The sequence below is a fragment of the Lepus europaeus genome, chromosome 1 (assembly GCF_033115175.1).
Source record: "Lepus europaeus isolate LE1 chromosome 1, mLepTim1.pri, whole genome shotgun sequence".
NCBI lineage: Eukaryota > Metazoa > Chordata > Mammalia > Lagomorpha > Leporidae > Lepus > Lepus europaeus.
Genome location: NC_084827.1, coordinates 102,377,175 through 102,403,927, shown reverse-complemented (window position 1 = coordinate 102,403,927; position 26,753 = coordinate 102,377,175).

Genomic DNA, 26,753 nt, shown 5'->3' with positions numbered 1-26,753 from the left:
GGTACAGCCACAGCCTGTAGTGCCAGCATCCCATATGGGTACCGGTTCGAATCCTAGCTGCTCCACTTACTGTCCAGCTCTTAACTATGGCCTGAGAAAGCAGTAGAAGATGGCCCAAGCCCTTGGGCTGCTGCATCCACATGGGAGACCTAGAAGAAGCTCCTGGCATTGGATCAGCACAGTTTGGGCTTACTGCAGCCATTTGGGGAGTAAACCAGGAGATGGAAGGCCCCTCTCTCTGCCTCTGTCTCTGCCTCTCTGTAACTCTGCCTTTCAAATAAATAAATCTTAAAAAGAAAAAAGAAAAAAGAATGGGAGGAAATAGAGGAAAATCTTCAACAATACTTGATTGAGGAAAACCAGAAGATGCTTTGGGTAGAAGCAGTCTATGAACTTTTGCCCCCTTTGAATGTATAATACTATATACATTGGAGGCACTCAGTGTATACTAAATGACTCCTTATGAAGTGTTTTGCCTTTTTTCCTAATTAGCTAGGATAACCTCCCCAACTCACTTTCCAATTGATCAAAGCTTTACCCGAATTACCTCTGCAAAACAGTTTTGAAATATTTTTTCCAGTGGTTTTACCTTATTTTTCCACCCAGTTATCTAAGATCATATTTAGGGTAGCACATTTGGCATTTGGTCAAATAGCAAAAGCTTGGGTTTAACCATTGAATGTTTCAAGGCCCAACATCAAAGGCATTTTCTAACACTGCTCCCTACATACAGCATGGCCCATGTCATTTGATCCTCAAGAATGCAGAGCAGCGGAGAGGCTATGCGTGGTTGGAGAGCCAATGTATGTATTTCCATCAACAGGACAATGGGTGCACGCCAAACAAGCAAGTGGTGGTCCTTCCCAGAGTAGACAGCCATTTTCAGGGAAAGCTCATGGGCCTATTGAATTTTAAATAAATAGGGGGCTACAATAAATAAACTCATTAACTTACAGAAGTAGAACAAAGCATACAAAACAGGCAACCACTTGAATATTTGGTTTTCTCATTCATTGGATGGAACCTTTACTGCCTTCATATGAAAGCAACTGCAGTTGTTTTCTTTTGTGAAGATATTATGAAATACCATTTTTCACTTCTAGCATGTCCTACAGTCCTCTCCATGGCTCACTTAGGAAGGGGATGTTGTACTCAGCACACAGCGGAGTCATCCACCAGGAAAACCAAGAGACTGTGCCAGGGCAACCCACATAAGGTAGAATCTTACAGGGAGGCCTAATAGCTCTACGGCAGAAATTAACTCAGTGCTTGAATTTCACATGGAAACGTTTCTTCACATCTGAGTTCACTTAAGGAGCAAAAGGCCAAGCATGCACCTCAATTACAGGAAAATTAAAAGCTCCGTGAAAGCTCATGAAATCAAAGGTTAGAAATGAAAAGCAGTTTTAAAATCTAATACCCCACAACACACACGCATACACTTGCCCTTTTCATACATGAAGAGATGGTTCAGAGAGGTTCAGAAATTTTCCAAGATCACACAGCCAGTAAGTGCTACAGCCAGAATTCAAACCCAGGTATCTTGGTTCTTTGTTGTTCTTGCCTCAATACCCACCAGACACCACAGGGCTTGCAAGCTGCCAAACCTTGATCGGTTCTGTTCATCAGATGTCCAAGAAACAACGGGACATGATGGAAAAGGCTTTGGATTACATGGGAGTTTAAATTCTGATGTGGTCACTCATTACTGTGCAATCTTGGACAAGTGAACTGATGTCCCTAAATCTCAGGTCCACCTAAGATGCAAACAATCATAAACCCCACCTTGTGGTATGGTGGTGATGAGTCAATGTTTGTCAAGCACTGATCAGGAGGGGTGCACATCCTAGGAACTCAGTGAACAGTATCCATCCTTACTATCACACCACTGCCTTGAAGGCAGACCGAAATTTCTGAACTTTCAGCCTCACTCGGAAAGAGCACGGTCCAAACAATTCATCCTTGACAGACACTGAATGGATGCATCTCTTCTCGCACAGTTGGAAAAAGTCTAATTCTACCTGGGCCATTTAATGCTTGGCACCATTTTTAATACTAATCTCATCAGTTGTTGTTTTCAGTTTCTAGTTCGCACAAACACGCCATTTTTAGATGCTAGTGGCTTTAAACCAACGCACCCAGTAAAACAGACTCCTCTTGAAGATACAAGGATCCTCCGAAGCAAAGTCAAGATAAACACACCCGGGACACAGCAGTGATTGTTAAGCATTTGATCACTGGCTTGGACATGAACCCAACTGAGAAGTCACCCAGTACTATCTGGGGGCATTAATAACGATACGTGCTCACTCTCGCGGCACCCTGCCATCCACGAGGTTTCAATGTCCTTTATGGAATGAACTTGATCCTCCTGTTTCACTTTTGGTCTCTCTCCAGAGAAGTGAAATGCACTGGCATAGTTCTGCCATTTGTCAGCCAGAAGTCTGGCTACACATTTGCTCGTCAATCTAAACCTAACCTATTCTCATACGAGCACTTGGGATTTCCTGTAAGTCAACCAGACGTTCTGTCATTCACCGGCAATATCTCTCCCTAGGACGCTACACCCATGTGCCTTCATGAAATATCTCACTATGCCTGTGGAAGAAATATTCAAATGAAGGTGCTTTTTCAGGGATGGTGACACCAGAATGTTTTAAATCCGGTCATTACCACCGCAAGGATAAATGGCATTTCTGCCAAAGACTTGATAACGGGTGCAGTAACACACGTCAGCACTTTCTGAAATTAAAGATTCTGCCCTGAGAGGTGAGTAGTATAATGCATGGCTAATGAGCGCAAACTGCAATTTCCGAGCCGAGTGTTTGTCAGTGTCATTGATCGTTTCCAAAGCCTCTGCTTGGGGGAGTTCCCAGTGTCATTTCTACTCTGTAGACATTAATGTCCAGGTGAGTCTGACCCCCAGGTTTGCATAAGGACAGATCATTATTAACCTTTAGCATGCTCTATAGTGATTTTTATTCTACATTCAGTTTCACACTTGCTTTTAACAGCTATATTTCAAAAACAAATCTGGTTTAAGGACAGTATTTCATGAAAAAACTAGTAAAATATTTTCATAATCAGTTGAATAATCTCTTGTTAACATTTTAAAGTATTTGTTTCTGATTGTAGCAATTTACTTATTATTTAAAATATTGGTGATGAGACTCTGGCTTTATAAATCTTTTGGCATTTTCATGAGGCACAGCACAAAGGGACTGAGGAACTGGGAATTTCAACAAGGAAAACCACCATCAGTTCTCAGACCAGTGCATGACACTGGGCCAGCCAACTTCCTTGTCTCTGGATTGTTCAATGGTGTTTTCCTGTAACGATGAGAACTATGGAGAAAATGGGCAGAGGTGGGCTTCAAAGAGCGCATCTGATTCTCACAAGGGTCTGAAAATGTCATTCTATTCCTATTCCCTGTGAAAACGCCAAGGGTCATCACCAGCCCTAAGAATCCTGTGTATCTGTGAAAGGTGATTCATCCAAACGGTGGACCCTCTGACAGCAGCGTCTCACAGACAGAGCTGGACTGTATCGGCTTTCAAAATGCCCAACGTGGACAGAAAACATTTTCTGGTCAGAGAGCAATAGCTCTTCTCTAGTGTTTTGGATTCTGAACAGCCTCAGAGATCATGGACACAAATTGCTAATACTGGATTTTACATCTAGTCACTTTCTCAAGTGCCTGTGAGATTTTGTCGCCAGGAGATGCAGGCCGGCCCTCTTGGTCACAGTCCTCTCCTGTTCATTCCCATTCATTCCCATGATAGCCTTTTTCTTCTATCTGACTTACTCCCTCTAGTGTTCCCTGGAAGAAGCACAGTATCTGAAGTTCAGTTTACACACACAGTAATACCACTGCAATCTCTGGTTTCCCCAGTGACCGTACACTGGAGCAAGCTTACTACCAGATGTTTCGAACTGAGCTCTCAGTGACAGCAAGAATTTTTTTATCTGAGAGTCTCCAAGTTAGCGGAATCTCATATTTCCAATTTCAGATCCCCAGGGGTGGCATTTACTTCTGATTGTTAGGGATAGATTCCTTCTCTGCCTTTGAATCCTTGTGCTCTAATTTACTTTTATTGTGATATGTAGAAGGCGAAAAGATACTCTAATGAACTGAAGCACGCAAGCAGGCCCTCCTTGAGCCTATTTCCCAGGGGTAGAACTTACACTTTGATTCTTCCGAGTTACCCGAGAGGTTCAAGGTATTTTGACTGAAGCAAAAAACGATTTTTTAAATGGCCTTACAGAAACCATAGGCAAATTTCCAGCCGCAGGGCTCTTAGTCTAACTGGGAAGGATAATCACTTGGGAAATGTATTGCTTGTGGGCACTTTTTCTTTGGAGGAGAAAATACACTTCCAAAGCTGTCAGCTGCTATTGCTGCTACTTTGGAACTCAGCCACCGGCGATTGTGAGAGCTAACTTTAGGCCAAGGTCATCTGGGGATCCACCCAGCCTGCTTACAGGGATGGCACCCACACGTAGCCACAGAGCACGGGCCTGCCGATCTGGCTGGGCCAGCCCCGGTTGCTATTTTTGGTTGGAGTTCCCAACAGAAGGCCCTTGACTGTCCTTCAAGCTGCTGGCATTCAGTTTCACACTGAAGCGCTCTGAACCATTATCTGTGCTTCCTCCTTCCCTCTGCCCATTTTCCCCATACCTCTCATCATCACGCTGCTTGAAAACACCATTGTACAATCCAGAAACAAGAAGTTAGCTGGCCCACCATCTGCCTCTTGGGGGACCGCCACAGGAGGTTGGTGGACAGTGGATGCCTAATTGTAATTTTACACTACATCTTCTGCTTAGCCACACAAAGCTCACTCTCACACACAGCTCTGCTGTACCAAATTCCCTCAATCAATCAGAAGCCTGGGCAGGAAACCTCAGGCTTGTGCAGCTCTCTTCACTGCTGTCATCCCTCCGTCTCTAACCACTGCCATGCCATGTCCACTCTGAGTCACAGGGTCTGTGGGTCAGCCTCTCCTCTTCAACGTTCATTGTCCCTAGAGTTCATTCTCTTACCTCAACTTCTTTAACAGCTTCCCAGCTGACCTCCTCACCTCTGAGTCACCAATTTCCTAGCATCCATTGTCTTTCAGAACTACGAATCAGAACGTAACTCTCGTTTGTTTAAAAATCTTTCAAGGGTTGCCATCCCTTACAAGATTCCCAAGTGTTTAATTCCCTAACATCATAGTCCATTCTATGCTGCCAAATGGATGGGATTAACATGAGCAGAAATGTATTGGCTTACAGCTGTGGAGTCCAAGATCAAGGAGCTGGGATTTGATGAGGATCTTTGTCTGCATCTTCCCATTATGGAAGAGTCAAAGATGGCAAGAGAAGGCAAAAGGGGACCAAACTCATCCATTTATAAGGAACGCATACCAGTCCCATGATGACGACATTCCTCTCTCTTTCTCTCCTCTGTTCATAAAAATTCCCAATTGAGACATAAACTGAAACTGATAAACTTGACTTCAAGGTCAATAAACAATACAGTTCCTACCTTTGTCCTTCCTGGTTACTGATTTCCACACACACCCTTTTATCAGAGGCATGCATACAGGCAGAGGACTGACTTGGGGATGCAGGAGGAAGGAACTGGTACAGTATCCTTGCACTGAGTTCCTGTGACTGCAGAAGTATCTTTCCTATGGAGCTGTGTAGACATCATTTTGTTTGCATTGAGCAAATTGATACCAGCAAGCAGAATCTGGCCTCCTATTGGGTTGTGCAACATAGTGTGTTGTTTTTCTGTTGTTTTTCAAGCAATGATCATTTATTAGTTCAAATTGTGGCTGGCAATTTGGGCTGGACTCAGCTGGGCAGTTTGTCTGTAGGTCTCCTTTGGAACAGATTGTAGGCCTAGAACAAGCCACATTGACAGAGCCTGGCAGCCAATAGGCTGTCTGCTGGAGTGTGTGCCTCAGTTCTTCTTTCTATGGTATTTCTAGAAGACTAGTTTGAGCCTTTTTTTTTTTACAGGCAGAGTTAGAGAGAAACAGAGAGAAAGGTCTTCCTTCAGTTGGTTCACCCCCCAAATAGCCGCTTCGGTGGGTGCACTGATCCGAAGCCAGCAGCCAGGTGCTTCCTCCTGTCTCCCATGTGGGTGCAGGGCCTAAGCACTTGGGCCATCCTCCACTGCTTTCCCGGGCCACAGCAGAGAGCTGGACTGGAAGAGGAGCAACCAGGCGCCCCAACTGGGACTAGAACCCGAGGTGCCAGCGCTGCAGGCTGAGGATTAGCCAAGTGAGCCGCAGCGCCGGCCAGAGCTTATTTTTACAGTAGTCCCTTGCATCTAGTGTGGTAGGAGTTGGCAAGCTTTGGTGTACAAGTACTTTTCAAGACTTGACTTATACCATGCTTGTTAATAGCCTAATGGCCAAAATGAGTCACACTGCCAAACCCAGAATCAAGGAGCACAGAAATAGACTTCTTGATGGGAAGAGAAGTAGAGAAGCCAGAAGACAAGGAGGGGAGGCGCTTGCGAACATTTTGCAATCTGCCATGGAGACCTTTTCAAGGGTATCAATCTGTAACCCGGCTGTCACTTTGTAGGAACCACCTGCTTCCCTTAATCATCAGTACTCATGCATTGGTGCCCTGTTCTATGTGGCTTTGACTGTACCGTAGGGAGGGGTCTGTTCTGTCCCAGTGAGCCTGAGAATGAGACCATATCACTGCCCAGCAGCCGTGAGCAGGCAAAGCTGGAAGAACCTTAGCCTTCATTAAGAGCCTCCCATCCACTTGGGGGGAAAGGAAGAACTAAACAAACCTAAAAGAATCTAAGGGAGAAAAGTTACAATACCTCCCAAGATGTATTTGGGGAAGTACACGGTTTTAGAAGAGTTTGAAATCATATAATCAAGCTCCCATTCGCACGCAGCAATGAAGCAATATGGTGCTTAGCAAACAACTGCTCTCTCCCAATGGCCCACAAGCTCCCTACTTGGACATGGACCCATCACTTCCCTGTAGCGCTCCCCATGGTGCTTGCCTGGCATTCAGCTTGGCACTTACCCTACTCTATAGAAGAATCAAGGAAGATATTCTCACCTCCAGAGAGGCCAAGGGGACTCCTATTTCATGGAAGAAAGAATATTCCTGTGCTAAGCATGCATTCCTGTATTTACACACAAGGAAAATGTGACTGTGTAATGAAAAGAATGTGGACTAAGGCGCTGTTATGATGCAGCTTTGTCCATTCACTCACATTGCCCATGTGTTCACTGGGCACCATTGCCATTTCAGTTTCCCACTCTTTTGATCTTTTAAAGATTTATTTATTTGAAAGGCAGAGTGACACAGAGATCTTCCATCTGCTGGCTCACTTCCTAAATGGCTACAACAGCTAGGGCTGGGCCAGGCTGAAGTCAGGAACTCCCACATGAGTAGCAGGGGCCATCTTCTGCTTCCTGCCCTGGTGCATTAACGGGGAGCTGGATGAAAAGTGGAGCAACAGGAACTCAAACTGGCACTCCCACAGGGGATGCTGGTGTTGTAAGCAGTAGCTTAACCCACTGGCACCACAATGCAGGTCTCAGTTTTCCACTCTTCATGAACAACTATCTTATTTTCCAAGCTAGGTTCTGGATACCTTACAAGATTTTATTTCTTGTTGTACCATTTGTACTTCATGCAAAATTGGGAGGGAAGTGCAATAAATATTTGATTGACTAATTGAGAGCTTGAGTCAAGTTCTGGAAGAAGACAAATACTAGTGAAAGGGATGCCATTCTTCATGTGAATAATATTTGGCATGAGCCAAATGGCCAATTCACAGTCAATCATTGCGTCTTAACCAGCGACAGCTGGAGCTTGCTGCTTGCATCCCGCCTTATCATCTGTATTCCTTCTACAAAGGCAGGAAACAGAGAGCTATCCACTCAGCAGTCACGGACACTCAAAGACAAACCACTGACATGGGAATTGAACAAGAGAAGGCTCCCAGGTCCACGGCTGGCTTCCGGGAGACAAGTTCAAGCATACGCCAAATAGCGCCATCAGCAGCCTTGCTCTTCAATCCTTGGGGGTGGGAGAGACAGGGAGGTTAAGGAACAAGACTGCCTTAGTTTGCCCACAAATGACCTATTTCAGTGAAGTAAGAAAGGAGGAGCAGGTATGCGGCCGTCAGTTATATGCCAGGTTGTAGCGGTGTTAGTATTTTACGCCAGTAATTCTGTCTAACAGAAACTCATCCTGGCTTTCTTCCACTCCTCTTAGCAAGATTGCAGTTGTAAATCAGCAGGAGTGTCCTGGAGGCTGCTTCAGGTGGGTTGTCTGGAGGAAGAATCTGCAGAATAATTTAGGACATGAGTCTAAGAGGGAAGGTCAATTTTGCTATTTAGAACCAGAGCACTGTGCCAAACTCGGCTTTAGAGGGATGCTTTAAATGTCAGTCTTGGAATTTGAATTTAGAATATCTAAAAAACACAGTAATTCATACTTCTACTTCCATAAGGCTGAGCCCATAGTCTCATCTCTGACCTCTGCACAGCCTCTAAATTGGAGAGGCTACTTCAGTTATAATCCACTTTGGATTGGTAAAAATCCATTTTTGCTCATGCAACCATTTCAGTTGTCGCTCCAGGAGGAAAACAGGCTGGTTGTCATTCTGATCTGACAAGCATTATGAACAGAAATGACTTGAAAGGAGAATGCAGGTCCTGGTCCTACCTCCTAACAACCGTTAAGCCTTTTTTTTTCCCCTAAAATTAAGAAAATATGCTCATGACTTAATTAACTCTTAAAGGCCCCATCACCCCTCAATATCATTACACTGGCAATTAAATTTCATCCTGAATGTTGGCAGGGACAAACCACATTCAAAATATGTAGCAGAAACGATAGTGCAAGGAGATGAGTGGCCGAAGTTCCCCAACCAGCAGATGTAGAATCAGGGCTAGATTCTACCTTGAGCCATGTGCCATGACAGCATGCAGCCCAGCACTAGCTGACTTGTTAAGTGAACGCATACATGTTTTCCTCTCTGGTCAGGCCCCCCGAGTGAAGGATTAGATTGATATTAGGCACGAGTCAAGTATAGCACAGAAGGCTGGAGCCATCCACTTCCCAGAACCCTGGTTGTCTATGCTGGAATCTCTGCCAGATCTGTCTACCCCTAGCAAGTCACACGCACAGGCAGGATTCAGCAAGTGCTTATCAATGCAAAGAATCTGGAACAGGAATCTGTGGCCCCATTGCATAGAAACAACTCGTAGAGAAGACAGAGGTTGTTGGCTTGAGTGCAACTGCCTCTCCAAAGCTTTTTTTTCCCCTCAGCATAGTTGCTCCTTTCTTGGGCACCTAGGAATGCTTCCTCCTCACTACTGAGTGACACCAAGGACTACCCTCCCTTCCATCACCACCACATTCATTTCTGCTTTCCAGTTCCTCTGAACACTGCCCAACTGTCTGTGGACCCAAGAGAAAGAACATGCACCCTAGGGGCCAAAAACCAAACCTCTTCCTCCAAAGCACCATTCTTGGCCAGTCCCACACTAGCTTCCTCCTGTAAGAACTTACCAGGAAAGAAATCAACACCCCAAGTAATATTTAACTCTGATCACACTGTTTGCTTTAATTATTAACATTTGGCAGCCAAAGAAAACAGCAGGACTTAACCCAGACACTTGAGAAAGAAAAAGGGGTAGCTCCTACCCCAGCCTTTATAAGGTGTTTGAACAGTCATGTTGGATGGGTACATGCAGTCTTCACACACGACAGCAAACACTCATTTGGTAATGGCCGATTCATTCCTTTTACAAAATATTTATTGAATTAGCAAGGTTCTAGTTGCTGAGAATACATCAGTGAACAAAACAGACAAGAAGCCCTGTTCTTGTGAAACTTATACTCTACAAAGAGGTGGAGGAGGCACAGATTTAATAACAAATATATAATAAGGAAATGATATGGTATGTTAGAAAGTAAGAGAGGAAAACCCAGCAAGGTACAAAGAATGTGGGTGCTATGGGAGAGGGGTGGTCAACCAAAGGTCTCCCTAAGACGGAGACATTGGAGCAATGTTTCAAAGGGTGAGAACAAGTGAGCCAAGTGGACATCTGGAAATTGATGCTACAGACAGACTGCACAGCCAACGCACAGGCCCCAAGGAGGGAGCATGCTTGGGGTGTTGGTGGGATACTGAGGGAGCCGTGTGCCTGCAACAGAGGGAGAGGAGGAGCACAGCAGGGGAAATGAGGCCGTAGAGGAGACAGTGGTCACATGGGTAGGCCCTCAGAGGCTGATCTGTATATACTTAGCTATCTTTTAGAGGGATGGGGGCCAATAGAGTGTGGGGAGCAGAGTGACGGGATCTGACTCAGTGTTTAACAGCCGGGAGATTTCAGTGTACGCTCAGAATGAGTCCAGAGGGGTAGGCCATTTGCAACGATAACCACCACGTCACTTCTTTTCCCGCAAGATCGAGATCTCAGGCTGTCAAGACAGCACACTAGCATCCCCCATGGAACTCAACTCTGCTACGGTCCCCATTAGGAGTCCCTATCCCGTGGGAGCAAAGTTCCATCATCTTGAATCCTGGCCTCATGGGAGGTGGACAGAGAACAGGAAGCATCTCCTTGTTCTCTCTGTAGCAGAATTCCCAATAATTCAGACTCCACTTAGCAAGATCCATTAGAACTAAGTAACGACCCTCCTTTCAGGAGGTGTCTGTTCACTAGGACTAACTCTGGGCCAGAGACAGCAAGCTTGTTCCATTAGGGTTCTTTTTTAAAGTTATTATTATTTCAGCTTCGAATACTGGCATGAACTGCAGGTGAATTTCTGAAGTCATGTTACTTAGCTGTCACAACTAGTAATAGGAAAATTCAATTTATAAAGAATTAGGAGAGGCAGGAGAGGCACGCTCTTGGGTCTAGAACAAAGGAGATCAATCGTGACACAATGGCAGCATGACATCTGTGGACTTTGAAGATTCCAGGCTTTCTCTTCATTAATTAAGAGAGAATCAAGAGTTCTGGTCGTTAATTATTTGCAGAAATCATGCTCTGCAAAAGCAGATGCCAACTCACGCCGGCCACCTCCAGCTGCAGCTCTGCATGATAAGTAAACTGCACGTCAGCCCCGAACCCAAGCTGCTTGGCAGATAAACACTCAGATGGTCACTGCCATCACTTGCCATTGACCACCCATCAGGTGTAGATGGGGTGGTAGGACCTCCCGGCACAGAAACTTAGCAAGTGGAAGCTGCCCTGAGTGCATTATCCTGCAGAGGGAGTGCTTTTAAAACCAGCAGCAAGAAATGGAAGAGCCAAGTCACCTGTAACCTGCTGACGAGGTGCTTGCGTGCTGGGTTGAGGGCATTTCCCTGCCAGGGTCAGTTGGTGCTCTGTGTTGCTGTTGCTGTCAGGGCAAGTAATCAATTATCTTAGACGATAATCTGGCTTTTAATGTCTAATTACAAAAGGAATATATATTCTTGGTATCAAAGTTACACAACAAAGAGGTGTATAATAGAGAAACTGAGGGTTTCTCTGTGCCCCTTCTAGTCCCACCCTCCTGAGAGACACACTAGGTTTGAGGCCATGCATTCCAGACTCTTCTTAGGCTGCAAGTTGCAGATTTTGAGCTCTTTTCTGGCCAGCCAGATTCTGAATCTGATCATGACACCTTAGCAGCCATGTTTTCTGTACCCATGAGTACCTCGGCTCTCCTCAGACCCTGTGCTCCTGCAAGAGGCCACAGATTTACCTATGACTGCTGCCCTAGGCTTGGAGTCTTAACCTTGGGTTTGAGTGCACAGACTGGTGTGTGAATGCAGGGACCGTGTGCTTCCTTGTATAGTCTTCCTGTCTCTATGCAGAAAAGAGGAAGGAGGGAGGTCCAACACCTCCATCATGCTGTAAGCAACGGATCTGCGACTAAATTTCTCAAGGCCAATCTTTGACAGATATGGCTGGAGAGAAAACTAAAAAATAGGTGTATCGGAAAAGCCGTCAGCACGGCTGAAGTAAACATAGGCCTCCAGGCTGCTCACATCTCCCAGGGGAAAGGAATCGGGACGCAATGCTCCCCTTCCAGAAATAGAAATGCTGCTGAGGTTGGCCAGGGGCCTCATTTGCCTGGGTAGACAGGCAGTAGACAGAAAAGAGGCAGGAACCTGCCCCTCCCAGGCATCCATTTCTTTGGGATTTATCTCCACGACTTCAGATTAAAAGCAGGACAGGGCCTGGAGCTTCTGACCAACACGCAGGCTGACTTCCAGGTCTTTCCCCAAACACCCAGGTCACCTGGAGGTGCTCTGACATTTGTGGCCATTGGGACCCCATTTATTTAAAGATCTTGAACTCTCTCCATAGAGTAGCTAAGGTTTTAATAATAGCCTGGCTGACGTCACACCTTATCTTGGGTTACCAAGGTCATTCTGAACACTTCTAGGTTACCCAACCCTAAACAGCAGTAAGCAAGTTTTGTTTACCTCTTGGTTATACTACTTATTACAGCAGCTGTTAACTATCAGTCTGCCAGTGTGATTCCCTCAAAACTAAGTTACCTCCTTGATGGCAGGCACAGTGTTGTGAGCATTTTGGAGCTGGCACTCTGAACGGAGGCCAGCTGTCTGTGATTGGCTTTTTATTCTGTAGTTTCTTTGGTGGTAGTTTTTTTTTGTTTTGATCATAGTGGTTATGGTGGCCATGTCTACAGACATAATTTGATGTGGGATGTTATAGTTTGCTTTATGTCACTTTGGCTAGGTTACAGTTACTTAATGAAACACCAATTTAGGTGTTCTGTGAAGATATTTTGGATGTGATTAATATCTACAATCAGTTGGCTTTAAGTAAAAAGCTTTATAACTTAGGTGGGCTCAGTCTAATTAGTCCAAGGCCTTAAAAGCAGAGGTTTTCCAGAGAAGAAATTCTAACCTAAGACTACAACACCAATACTTGCCTGCATTTCCGGCTGCTAGCCTGCCCTGTTAATTTTGGTTTTTAGTTTCGTTTTGCTTTGTTTTGTGTTTTTTAAATTTTTAATTAGCTTTTATCAAATTCAATGTGATTTGTAGATACAAGAAGTTTAACAAGTGGAAGACCCTAGTTTCATGGGGATATAGACAACGGCTATAAACAAAAATAGAATGGAAAAGTGACCACATTACCCATATACAGTAAATTTTAAAGTAATCACATATCATTAAAACTATAGAAGTATAACTTTTTTTTTTGACAGGCAGAGTTAGACAGTGAGAGAGAGAGAACTTTTTCCGTTGGTTCATCCCCCAAGTGGCCGCTATGACCAGTGCCTTGAGGCCGGTGCACCGCGCTGATCCGAAGCCAGGAGCCAGGTGCTTTTTCCTAGTCTCCCATGCAGGTGCAGGGACCAAGGACCTGGGCCATCCTCCACTGCACTCCCGGGCCACAGCAGAGAGCTGGACTGGAAGAGGAGCAACCAGGACAGAATTCAGCACCCCGACCGGGACTAGAACCAGGGGTGCCGGCGCCGCAGGTGGAGGATTAGCTTAGTGAGCCATGGTGCCGGCCGAAGTATAACATTTTTAAGCATTAGATTGATTAAAGGTATAAAACAAAGTTTTACAAAACTATATTTGCTGCAATACCAATACAGACATTTCTTTTTTTTGTTTATTTTTTAAATTTTAGCTCCCATATATAAGGGAGAACATGTGCTAATGTCTTTCTGGGTCTGGTTTATTTCAATCAACATAATATGATATCTCCCATTTGCATCCATTTTGCTGCAAATGGTAGGACTTCCTTATTTTTTAAATAGATGATTAATATTCATATATACCTACATTTTTCTTTAGCCATTCATATGATGATGGACACCTTGGCTGATTCTAAATTTTGGCTATTGTGCCCTACAGATTTTGGATATTCCTTAAGATACCTGTCTCTGTGACTGCCTCTATCCAACCTGATTGGTCTCGTTTGGAGAACCTTGACACAATACTCACAACTCCACATAAAACACTTCATGCTTTCAGTTGATGCAATACTTATTTTCTGAGTGCCTACCACATGCAAAGCATGCACTAATTGCTAAGAATAATGGTAGGAAGAGGCAGTCCCTGATCTCTAAGAGCTGTTTGCTTTAAGGCAAGTCCAGGGTACTGGTGGAACTTTCCTAAAAAAATAAAGCCAGCCTGCTATCTACAGGAATGAGACTGAGATGATGAGTCACCTGCAGCTGCTGTGGCCCAGGGCAGGGACAGCCTGGATTGGCATGGAGCCAGGATGAATCAAACATATTTGCCCAAGAATCCAGGGCACCTACACTTCATTGCCAACAAGAAATGAAGCAAAGCTTGTGGGGACAGAGATAGTCCAGGAAGTATTCCTGGCTACAGGCTGAGAAAGCTTCCTTCCCTGCAGGTACCCATTCCTGAGAATTCCCCTCCTTGATGCAGTGCTATGACTTCACCATGACCTCGCTTCCTTTCCGGGAAGTCCTGGAAATTTCTCATCAGGCCAGCAGCTTCAGGGAAGACCTGTATTTGGGCCCACAATCAGACCGAGTGGAGTAGCTGGGGAGGGGAAGAAGAGCTTTGCTCTTTGTGAATCATCTTTTAAAATCAGCCTTTAGGAGTTTCCAAGATGGAGGAATCAGGAAGGTATTTACTGCTTTAGGGGAAGACAGTTTAAAAAAAAAAAAAACAGTGGATAGAATGCAATCTTAGGACAGAGTTAGGGAGAAAACTGAAATGGAAGCTCCATGAAAGGAAGAGGGATGCTGTGGCTCTGTGTGGAGAGTGTGGATGGGCAGCATGATAATGACACAATACTGGACCCCAGCAGCTGAGAGCCTCAGCACCAGCTTTGGAAAGTGAGGTGAGACCAGTCTGCAGCAACCCAAGCCACTGGCAATATAGCTCAGGGCTCCCTGATAGGCTGGGGTGGGTCACTGTGGTGGGATCCTTGCTCACACTGAAGACTGCACAGATCCTTTGTGTGATTCTTATGGCAGAACAAATGAATATTGTACCCAGTGGGGCTAGCACATGGGCATTGGTTGCCTCGAGGAGAGAATGTGAGGGTGAGACTATACAAACAGAGCTGATCAAACTCTCCCCTCTGATAATAAAAGAGATCTGCCATGCCTAACCTTGCATATTACCCCCACCCTGGAGCACTGAACAGAGCTCCATGGCTTCACCCAGCACATGCATCTGGGTATTCACTGAAAGAGCAGACACCCCACTAAGCCACAGAGGCATATTCCATCAGAGGGGAAAAAAAAAACTGAACAAGACTCTCCACAAATGCCTAAAAATACATGCAAAAATTTAAGAAAAAACAATAAGGAAGACAACATGACACCCCCCAAAGGAACACAACACTTCAGTACTAGAATGTGAAGATGAAAAGATTGATGACATGTTGCAAATAAAATTCAAAAGATTAATCATAGGATTACTCAGAAGCAGTCAGAAGCAAATCCATAAACTAAAGAAATCCATACATGACATGAATTAAATTTTTCCCATGAAATTGACATTTTTTAAGGAGAAACCAAAATGAAATATTACAAATAAAGAATTCAATAGGTCAAGTAAAATATGAAGTGGAAAGCCTTAACAAGAGACTCAGTGAGGCAGAAGAAAGAATATCCAAGTTAGAAGACAAATCTCTGGAAATTTTACAGTCATACCAAAAAAAAAAGAAAGAAGAAATTAGAAAAATTAAAAACAGTGTTGGAAAACATCATACTTAGTGAAATAAGTCCAAAGGGACAAATTGTCCAAAGGGACAAATACCATATGTTCTCCCTGATCTGTGACAACTAACAGAGCACCTAAAAGGAAACCTGTAGAAGTGAAATTGACACTGTAAGAAGCAATGACTGGAACAGCCCTGGTCTTAACTGTCAAGGAACAGTTTATTACTTTTTTTATTATTTTCTTTTTCTACTTAATACCATCGAACTTTAAAAAAAAAGATTTATTTTATTTATTTGAAAGAATTATAGAGAGAGGTTCTAATACCATCTTATGTATTAAAGTGATCATATTAACTGTGTAATTGATATATAGATAGGATGAAGTGCTAAAGGGATCACATAAATAAGACCAACTGTCTGATAATAACAGAAGATAGAATTAAAAAGGAGAGAATATTCCAACACGGGAAACAGTCCACACACACATTCATAGAATGACAAATGCCCTAAACAGCACTCTGACTTCAGAATCAGCCCTTAAAGCATTCAAATCTGGCTAAAAAACCCATGCGAGCATTTCAGGCATGGAAAGCCAAGACACTGTGGCAAAAAATGATCTACATGAAAGATCTCTGTGAGTGAGACCCCAGTGAAAAGGAGGGACCATCAAAGAAGGATGTACTTTTCTCTGAAGGAAGGAGAGAACTTCCACTTTGATTATAGCCTTGTCTAAATAAGGTCGGAGTTTGTGGACTCAAGAGGCTTCCATAGCCTTGGCAGCTCATGACAAGAGCCTCGGGTGATTACTGACATCATAAATAAGTGTATCAGTTGTTAAATCAATAACAGGAGTCACCGCGCACTTACTTCCCATGTAGGATCTCTGACCTTAATGAGTTGTACTATGAGAATTAACTGTAAAACTTGTTTTCAAACAGTACCTTATAGTTTGTTTATGTGGGTACAAATTGTGGAAATCTTTACTTACTATAGAGTTGGTCTTCTGTATATAAATTTAATTAAAAATGAATCTTAATGATGAATGAGATGGGAGAGGGAGTAGGAGATGGGATCGGAGTGGGGATGGGAAGGTGAGAAGGGGGGGTAGAAGAACCACTTATTCCTAAAGCTGTACCTATGAAATTTGTATTCACTAAATAAAAGCCTTTTTTTTAAAAAAAATGTTTATACAAAGAAAAAAAAAGTGTTGGAGAGTCATAGGATTCCAACATATGGGTCTTCCTGAAGGCATGGAAAGAGAATGGATTAGAAGGCCTCTTTAGTGAAATAATTATAGAAAATTTCCATAATTTGGAGAAATAAAGGGGCATCCAAGTACAAGAAGCACATAGATCTCCTAATGAACATGAACAGAAAAGATTCTCACCATGACATACTGTAGTCAAACTTTCCACAGTAAAACAAAGAAAAGATCCTAAGATGTGCATGAGAAAAATGCCAGATTACTTTCAGAAGATCTCCAATTAGGCTCACAGCAGACTTCTCATCAGAAACCCTACAGGATAAGAGAGAATGGCGAGATACAGTCCAAGTCTTAAAAGAAAAAAAACTGTCAATCCTGAGCATTGCACCTTGCAAAGCTCTCATTTATGAATGAAGGTGAAATAAAGACCTTCTATAACAAAGAGAAATTGAAAGAATTTCTCACCACTCATCCAGCTTTACAAAAGATGCTTCAGAATGTATTACACACATAAACATAGGTATCTCTATCAAAGAATTTGAAGGCAGATAATCTCCCAGTAAAAAATAAAAAGGAAATCCCAAGTAAGTAATAGGAATATTTATGGAAAAATGGCAGAGCCAAGTCATTACTTATCAGTAGTAACTTCGAATGTAAATAGCCTCAACTCTCCAATTAAAAAATACACCCTGGAAAAATAGATTAAAAAACAAGACCCATCTATTTGTTGCCTACAGGAAACACACCTCACCAAAGATATACACATACTAAAAGTAAAAAGATGGAAAAAGATATTTTATGCTAATGTAAACCAAAAAGAGCTGGTGTAGCATCCTAATATCAGAAAAAATAGACTTTAACACACAAACTAATAAGAGAGACAAAAAAGTGCACTATGTTATGATTAAGGGATCAATTCAACAGGAAGATGTGACTATTATAAAATGTATATGCACTTAATTACAGGGTGCCTCGCTATTTAAAAGAAATGTTAATGGATCTAAAGGGAGACATGGACTCCAAAGAAATAGTAATGGGGAACCTCAATACCCACTTTCAACAATGGACAGATCAACCAGACAGGAAATCAGCAAAGAACAACAGAGTTAATTGACACTATAGACCAAATGGTCCTAGTGGATATCTACAGAATGTTTCATCATACATTTGCAGAATGCACATTCTTCTCATCAGTGCGTGGAATTTTCTCTAGGATAGACAACATGCTAGGCCACAAAGCAAGTCTAAGCAAATTAAAAATAAATTGAAATCATACCATGTATCTTCTATGAACACAATGGAATGAAGCTGGAAATCAACAACTCAAGAAATCTCTAGATTTGCAAACACATGGAGACTGAACAATATGTTTCTGAATGAACAGTGCATCATAGAAGAAATCAGAAGACAAATCAAAAAATTTTTCAAAATAAATGAAGATGACAATACATCATAAAATGTATGGGATACAGCAAAACCAACATTTAGAGGGAATTTTATAGCAATTGGTGCCCACATCAAGAAATTGGAAAAGCACCAAATAATACATCTCAAGAACCTAGAAAATCAACAACAAACCAAACTTAAAATTAGGAGAAAAGAAATAATTATAGAATAAACACAATTGAGACCAAAAAAATACAAAAGTTCAGTGAAATGAAGAGCTGCCTTTTTCTTTTTTCTTTCTTTCTTTTTTTTTTTTTTTTTTTTTGACAGGCAAAGTGGACAGTGAGAGAGACAGAGAGAAAGGTCTTCCTTGGCCATTGGTTCACCCTCCAATGGCTGCCACGGCTGGCACATGGTGCTGATCCAAAACCAGGAGCCAGTTGCTTCTCCTGGTCTCCCATGGAGTGCAGGGCCCAAGGACTTGGGCCATCCTCCACTACACTCCCGGGCCATAGCAGAGAGCTGGCCTGGAAGAGGGACAACCGGACAGAATCCAGCACCCCAACCGGGACTAGAACCCGGTGTGCCGGCACCACTAGGCAGAGGATTAGCCTGTTGAGCCACAGCACCAGCAAGAGCTGCTTTTTTGAAAATAAACAAAATTGATACACCATTGGCCAAACTAACCAAGAAAAAAAAGAGGGAGAAGATCAAATCAATAAAATCAGAGATTAAAAAGGAAATGTAACAACAGATACCACAGAAATAAAAAAAATCATCAGGAAATATTACAAAGAGTTGTATGTCAACAAATCAGGAAACCTAGAAGAAATGGAGAGATTCCTGGACATACAACATACCAAAATTACGCAATAGAGAGACAGAAAATCTAAATAGACCAATAACCAAGACAGAAATTGAATCAGTAGTAAAGACCCTCCCAACAAAGAAAAGTCCAAGACCAGATGGCTTAAGTGTTGAATTCTACCAGATATTTAAAGAACTAATTCCAATTCTTCTCAAGCTATTCAAAACAATTGAAAGGGAAGGAAGCCTCCCAAACTCCCTCTATGAAGCCAGCATCACCCTAATTCCTAAACTAGAAAAGAAACAAAGAAAGAGAACTAGAGACAAATATCCCTGATGAATATAGATGCAAAAATCCTCAACAAAATACTAGCTAATCAACCCAACAATACTTCAGAAAAACCATTCATCTCAACCAAGCGGGATTTCTCCCTACTACGCAAGGATGGTCCAACATTTGCAAAATCAATCAATGCGATATATCACATTAACAAATTAAAAAGCAAAAATCATATGATTATCTCAATAGATGACGAGAAAGTATTTGATAAAATACAGCATCCTTTCATGGTTAAAACCTTAAGCAAATTGGTTATAGAAGGAACATTCTTCAACATAATCAAGACAATTTATGACAAACTCATAGCCAGCATCTTTTTGGATGGGAAAAAGTTGGAACCTTTTCCACTAAGATCCGGAACTAGACAAGGATGCCCAGTTTCACCAATGTTATTCAATAGGGTCCTGGACATTAGGCAAAAAAAAAAAAAAAAAAAGAAGTCAAAGAGATAAAAATTGGGGAGGAGGCTCTCAAACTACCCCTATTTGCAGATTACATGACTATACACAGGGAATCCAAAAGACTGCACAATGATACTGTTGGAAGTCATAAAAGAGTCTGGTAAAATGGCAGGATATAAAATTAACACACAATAATCGATAGCATTTGTAAATACAGACAATGCCATGGGTGAGAAAGAACGTCTAAGATAAATCACATTCATAGTAACTACAAGCATAATAGCTAAAGCAATCTTATACAAGAAAAACAAAGCCGGAGGCATCACATACCAGATTTCAAGACATACTAGAAGGCAGTTATAATTAAAACAGCCTGATACTGGCACAAAAATAGACATGTAGACCAATGGAACAAAACTCCAGAAATCAACCCATACATCTATAACCAACTTATTTTTGACAAAGGAGTTAAAATCAAACCATGGATCAAAGACAATCTCTTCAACAAAAAGTGTAGGGAAAACTGGATGTCTTCATGCAGAGGCATGAAACTAGACCTCTACCTTATACTTCATACAAAATCTACTCAAAATGGATCAAAGACCTAAATCTATGACCTGATACCAACAAAATACTAGAGAACATTGGAGAAAACCTGTAAGACATTGGCATAGGCAAAGACTTTTTGGTAAAGACCTCAGAAGTACAGGCAATCAAAGCCAAAAGTGACAAATGGGGTTTACATTAAATTGAAAAGCTTCTGCACCAGAAAACACTAAGGAAAGTGAAGATGCAACAGAATGGGAGAAAATATTTGCCAACACTGCAAACTATGCAACTGATAAGGATTAATATCCAGAATCTAAAAAGAGCTCAAGAAACTCAACAACAAAACAATCCAGTTAACAAATGAGCAAAGGACTTAGACATTTTTCAAAAGAAATTCAAGGCCAGTGCCGTGGCTCACTTGGTTAATCCTCCACCTGCGGCACCGGCATCCCAAATGGGCGCTGGGTTCTAGTCCCGGTTGCTCCTCTTCCAGTCCAGCTCTCTTCTGTGACCTGGGAAGGCAGTGGAGGATGGCCCAAGTGCTTGGGCCCCTGCACCCGCATGGGAGACCAGGAAGAAGCACCTGGCTCCTGGCTTTGGATTGGCGCAGCCCGCTGGCCGTAACGGCCATTTAGGGGGTGAACCAACAGAGGGAAGAGCTTTCTCTCTGTCTCTTTCTCTCTCTCACTGTCTATCTGTCAAATAATAAAAAAAAAAGAAGAAATTCAAATGGTCAACAGACACATAAAAAATGCTTAGGATCACTAGCCATCAGGGGAATGCAAATCAAAACCACAAAACCACTTCACACCCCAGTTCGAATGGCTGTCATACAGAAATTAACAAATAACAAATGCTGGTGAGGATATGGGGAAAGAAGGTGCGCTAATCCACTCTTGGTGGGAATGTAAACTGGTAAAGCCACTGTGGAATCCAGTACAGAGATACCTCAGAAATCTGAAGATAGACTCACCATATGACCACGCCATCCCACTTCTGGGAATTTACCCAAAGAAATTGAATCAGCATACGAAAGATTGATCTGCACCCCCATGTTTATTACAGCTCAATTCACAATAGCTAAGATGTGGAATCAACCCAGATGTCCATCATCTGGATTAAGAAATTATGGGATATTTACACCATGAAATACTACACAGTAGTGTACAAAAAAATGAAAACCTGTTTTTTTGCAATAAAATGGATGCAACTGGAAAACATTACATTTAGTGAAAGAAGCCAGTCCAAAAAGACAAATACCATGTGTTCTCCCTGATCTGTGGTAACTATTAGAGTACCTAAAAGGCAATTTATTGAAGTGAAATTGACACTTTGAGATGTGATGATTTTGAATAGCACTTGTCTCGATTGTTGAGGAATATTTTTTTTAAAGATTTATTTATTTGCAAGTCAGAATTACACAGAGAGAGGAGGGGCAGAGAGAGGTCTTCCATCCACTGATTCACTCCCCAATTGGCTGTAACGGGCGTAGCTGCACCGATCCGAAGTCAGGAGCTTCCTTCAGTGACTCCCATGTGGGTGCAGGGGCCCAAGGACTTGGGCCATCTTCTACTGCTTTCCCAGGCCACAGCAGAGAGCTAGATCGGAAGCGGAGCAGCTGGGTCTCAAACCGGTGCCCATATGGGATGCTGGCACTTTAGGCCAGGGTGTTAATCTGCTGTGCCACAGTGCCGGCCCCAAGGAATAGTTTTGTTTTTTTTTTTTTTAATACTATTTGTTGAAGTCATTCTTAGTGCAGAGTTAATATTATGTGTATAAAGTTAATTGAGAGTAGATTTTTGTGAAAAAATAATGGGAATAGGAGAGGGAGGAGGAAGAAGGGTAGGAGTGCAGGTGTGAAGAATCACTTTCTAAATTTGTATATGTGAAATGCATCAAGTTTGTATACCTTAAATAAAAGGTTTCCAGGTTTAAAAATTATTTTTAAAAAGGCAGTAACAGGAGTATGTTATCCTGGTGTTTGTAAACTTGAAAAGAAATACAAGAAAGCAAGGTGAAAACAACAGAAACCAGAAGATCCACAGAAAACGTGAAGGCTTACGACTCAGCCTTTCTTCTAAGCTAGTCGGCGCGGGGCCTGCCAGCCCAGAATGGCTGTCATCGAGCTCTCCTCCTGAGCACGAATGTGGCCACCCCTGTTCTCTCAACCAAGGGAGTAGTAACAAGAGGCTCCCCAGCCACCTCGGATGCTGGAGCAGCTCAGGGCTCATGCAGTACTAGGTGTGTCCAACAGCATCATTTATGCATGGAAAATAAAGTCACACTCTCCCAAGGCACTGGGCAGCTATCTGCCATACAAGGGTCTTAATCAACATGCAAAGCCATGATGAGTACGATTTCAAGACTGCCCTGACGGCGTTGCAAGGTGCAACCATGCTTGAGGGGCTGGGAACCATTTACATTTCCTCTTCAAAGCTCCAGGATCATGCCCTGGCCCTTTTTTTTTTATCAGGGAGCTGCTGTGTTGGCACTTTACCCTGTGATCTATCACGAAGGTGATTCTAAGCCTGCAATGTCTCCCCCTACGTGTGCCAGTGACCACCTGGGATTTCACCCATGCGCACTTCACAGCTCCACAGTAGGGGCAGGTCTGACGTGACACTGCTGGAAATTCATCAGTTCTGCTCTCTCTCTCACCCACCTCTCCATTTCTTCCCTCACAGGTTCAGGCCAAATGTGTGTAAGTCAGCTGTAACACCTGTTTACAAGTTTGTGGTCCTCACAAGGGTATGTGACTCCAGACAGGGAGCCACGTCAGCTCTTTCTATCCTCCTCATCTCCAATTGTCCCTAGCACTTGATAATATTTAATGTTAACATAACTCCTTGGTTAATATAAGGCAAGCAGCTTTTACAGTCATGAGCAAAGACCAAAAGGGTTCTGCTGGAGTCCCGAGTTCCGTGTGCACCCAGGATATCTGATTCAGACAAAGTGACCTCATAATTATAATATCTTACACTTACAGCACTTCACAGTTTACAGAGGCTACATACGGATACCTCACTGGATCTTTGAAACCGCTCTGAATTATTGCTAACATGCAAATTGCACAGTGGAGAAACCCCAGGCTCACAGAAGACAATAAAGAAGTAATAGAGCTGCCGTTCAAATCAGCTCAGCTGGCCTCAGAGTCCAGCCTTTTCCTCACCCACCAAGGCTGCCCTGGGCTGAGCGTGATTTTACAAAAGGCACCCACAGGCCCAGATCTCCCTTCGGAGCAGAGTTTAATCCCCATGGCTTTCCATCGAGGGCCTCCCCAGGAGTCATGTAGCTCTAGCGCTGTGGACATCAATGCTACACACACCTGCGACCCGTGGAGGACTGCTCCAGGTTCCCTTGATCATCTGACTCTTGCCTGCAACTTTTCCTCGAACTTCCAGTACAGTTTTTGACCCACAAACACCAGTACGCAAAACATGTCATCCGCTGGAAAAGCTGTAGCCAATTAGGATGGTGTCCCGTCCATCAAGAAGGCAGAGCAGACTGGACGTGCAGACCCAGTGACCCTGCTGCACTCCGTCCTCTGGGGATCATCTGAGGGATGCAGATGCCTGGGAGAGCCAAGCCCCTCCCCAACTGCTCTGGCCCTGGCCTGGCCACGTGGACACCACCATCCTCCCACAACAGCCTGGGTACTCGGCACACAGACCCAGAGACACTCTCTGCCTTAGTCCATTCATATCGCTCTAACCGATACCTGGGAACAGCTACTTTATAAAGTAAAGAGATTTTATTTTGGCTCACAGTTTTGTAGGTTGGAAGTCCAAGCTTGGGCAGGAATGTCTGTGGCGGTGTCACAATGGCACCTCGCAGGAGCTTGGCAGGAGCGGCCAGCAGCATACATCGAGGGCAGTCACATGACCAGCAAGCGAGGGGCGGCACCAGCCTCCCTTAACAACGTTTCGCTCTCATGGTCACTAATCCAGTCCAAGACCTAACTCACCTGAGCAAAGTCGGCATTCATCTCTTACAAGGGTGGGGCCCCGTGGCCTAATTGCAACCCTCGCACCCCGGACTGCCGGCTAAAGTCTCTACCACCTCCTAGTCCCGTTACATCAGGCACCAAGCTCCCATGGGGTGCGTGACCCTTTGGCAGGTGAATCACAACCAAACCACAGCACCTCTCCTCTCAGCCTTGCCTCTATCAGCTGGACTCGGTACCATGATCCTTTGGAGAGAGCTGGAGAAAAGGCTCACCTCTTCCTCCTCCCACTCTTCCGTTATCGGCCTGTTTGTGTGGGCTAAGGTAGAGGAGAAGCCTGTGGCAGCTGTGAGAAAGACTTAACGCAGGTTTAGGTAGGGCCCCTCTCCTAGTGCAGCAGGTGTGCAGCCATTAGCCTGCCCCTCTCTCTTGACGAGCCCGTGATACTCAACAAGTCCCACCTGCACTGGTCCACAGACCCGTTCCGATTTTATGCCTGGCGTCACAGCCTTGCTCATCACAGGGAAGACAGGCTGCTTTGATGTATGAGTGCCTTTAGGGACGCTGCCTTCGCAGCAGTCCCCAGCCGAGGCCTTGCCTCTGGGCCCTTTCCCCAGGCTTCTGAGGGGGGCTGGTGAAAACGGGAAGCCATATGGAAGCTTAACTCTTGACACATGATCGGGAGGGCGCTAACCAATCCTGGGACCATTTGTGAGCATACTCGGGAATAGAAAGGCAACATGCGGGTGGACCCCTCACTCACTCACTGCGTGGGGACTTCAGATGTTCATTATAGTTCTAGCTCCCTGAGGTTACTGAGAACTTAACATGGAAAGATGTGAAGTGCTGGATGCGTAGTGGGTGCACGGTGCAAGCTGGTTTCCTGCGCTTAGAAAAGTTTCATTAAAGTGCAAGTTCAAGAGCAGTCTGCAGGGTGTGCATCACTAGAGTGGGGCGGCTAAAAGACATCCCCTGAGTCTGCGGCCCTCATCTGTGACTTAACAGCTCTGGGGATTCAGCAGTTCTCTTGGCAGCTCTGTGTCTCATTTCTCCGCCTGTAAAATGGCCCTGATGAGGGCAGTACTTTCCTCATCGAGGTTTCTGGAGGATTTGATGACCTCTAAAGTAGTACCAGGTTTATATAGGTAGCATATCCATGTGGTACTGTTTACTATCTGACGTTATTACGCTGGTGGTTATCAATCTTTCTCTACATGTGCATGAATTGTAATGCTATCTGCAGGTCACTCAATTTCCTTCACAAATATTCTTGCATGTCACCCAGGAAAACACTGTGCAGAACTATAATTTCTCAGAATATTAACAGCTCTTCCGTGCATCAAGTCTGCTCTGGCCAGTAGACGAACAGCTGCAGGATGCCTATGCTGACCACGCTCCAGGCAGAAGCCTTGTCCCCCACAGACCCTCTCTCAGGATCCCTTGTCACCAGGACATGCTTTGGGAAATGCTAGCTTCAGATCTGCTCAGTAATTTGCATAGAAGTCGATGCAATTTTCTTCCCGGGCATGGAGGCACGTGAATGGGGAAGGCAGGGACAGAAGGACCCGGGGGGAGCGTCCAAGGGCAGAAGACAAGGAAAGCAAGGCTGGAAAGAACTTGGCAGGACTTGCCTGTGAAGGGTAACAGTTACATTGTTGTGAGTCCCCAGCGCCCAAAGGCAAATCAGACAGTAGCTCAGTGTAAGTGACAGAACACAGGGAGGGCAAGGAGGCTGGGATACCTTCCTTTCTTTCTTTTTAAAGATTTATTTATTATTTGAAAGGTAGAGTTACAGAGAGGGAGAGGCAGAGGCAGAGAGAGAGAGAGAGAGAGAGAGAGAGAGAGAGAGAGAGAGAGGTATTTAATCTGTTGGCTCACTCCCCAGATGGCCACAATGGCCGGAGCTGTGCCAATCTGAAGCCAGGAGCCAGGAGCTTCTTCCAGGTCTCCCAAGCTGGCGCAGGGGCCCAAGGACTTGGGCCATCTTCTACTGCTTTCCCAGACCATAACCAGGAGCTGGATCAGAAGTGGAGCTGCTGGGACTCGAACCGGCATCCATATGCGATGCCAACACTGCAGGCGGCGGCTTTACCCCCTCTGCGACAGCACTGGCCCCTACTTTGCTTTTAATACCTCCGTCCTCCTCACTCTGAAATCAGCTCTGGCTGAGCCCTGCTCTGCCCCTGGCACTGGCCTTGCTGCCGCATGCCTTGCGTGCCCAGGAATGCCAGCGCACCCAGAATGGAGCCAGGCTGAGCTGGGGCAGGACTCCACAAAGACAAGAGCCGAGCAAACCCTGGGCACCAGAAAGGGAAACATGCTTCAGGCAGGAGCCGGGGAAAACCCTCAGAAAGGGTACACTTGGAGCTGAGTCTTGAAAGAGGCTTTTGTCAGGTCAGGTGGAGATGAAGCATTCCGGGTCCCTTGAGCTGAAGTGCGATGGCACTGGTTAGG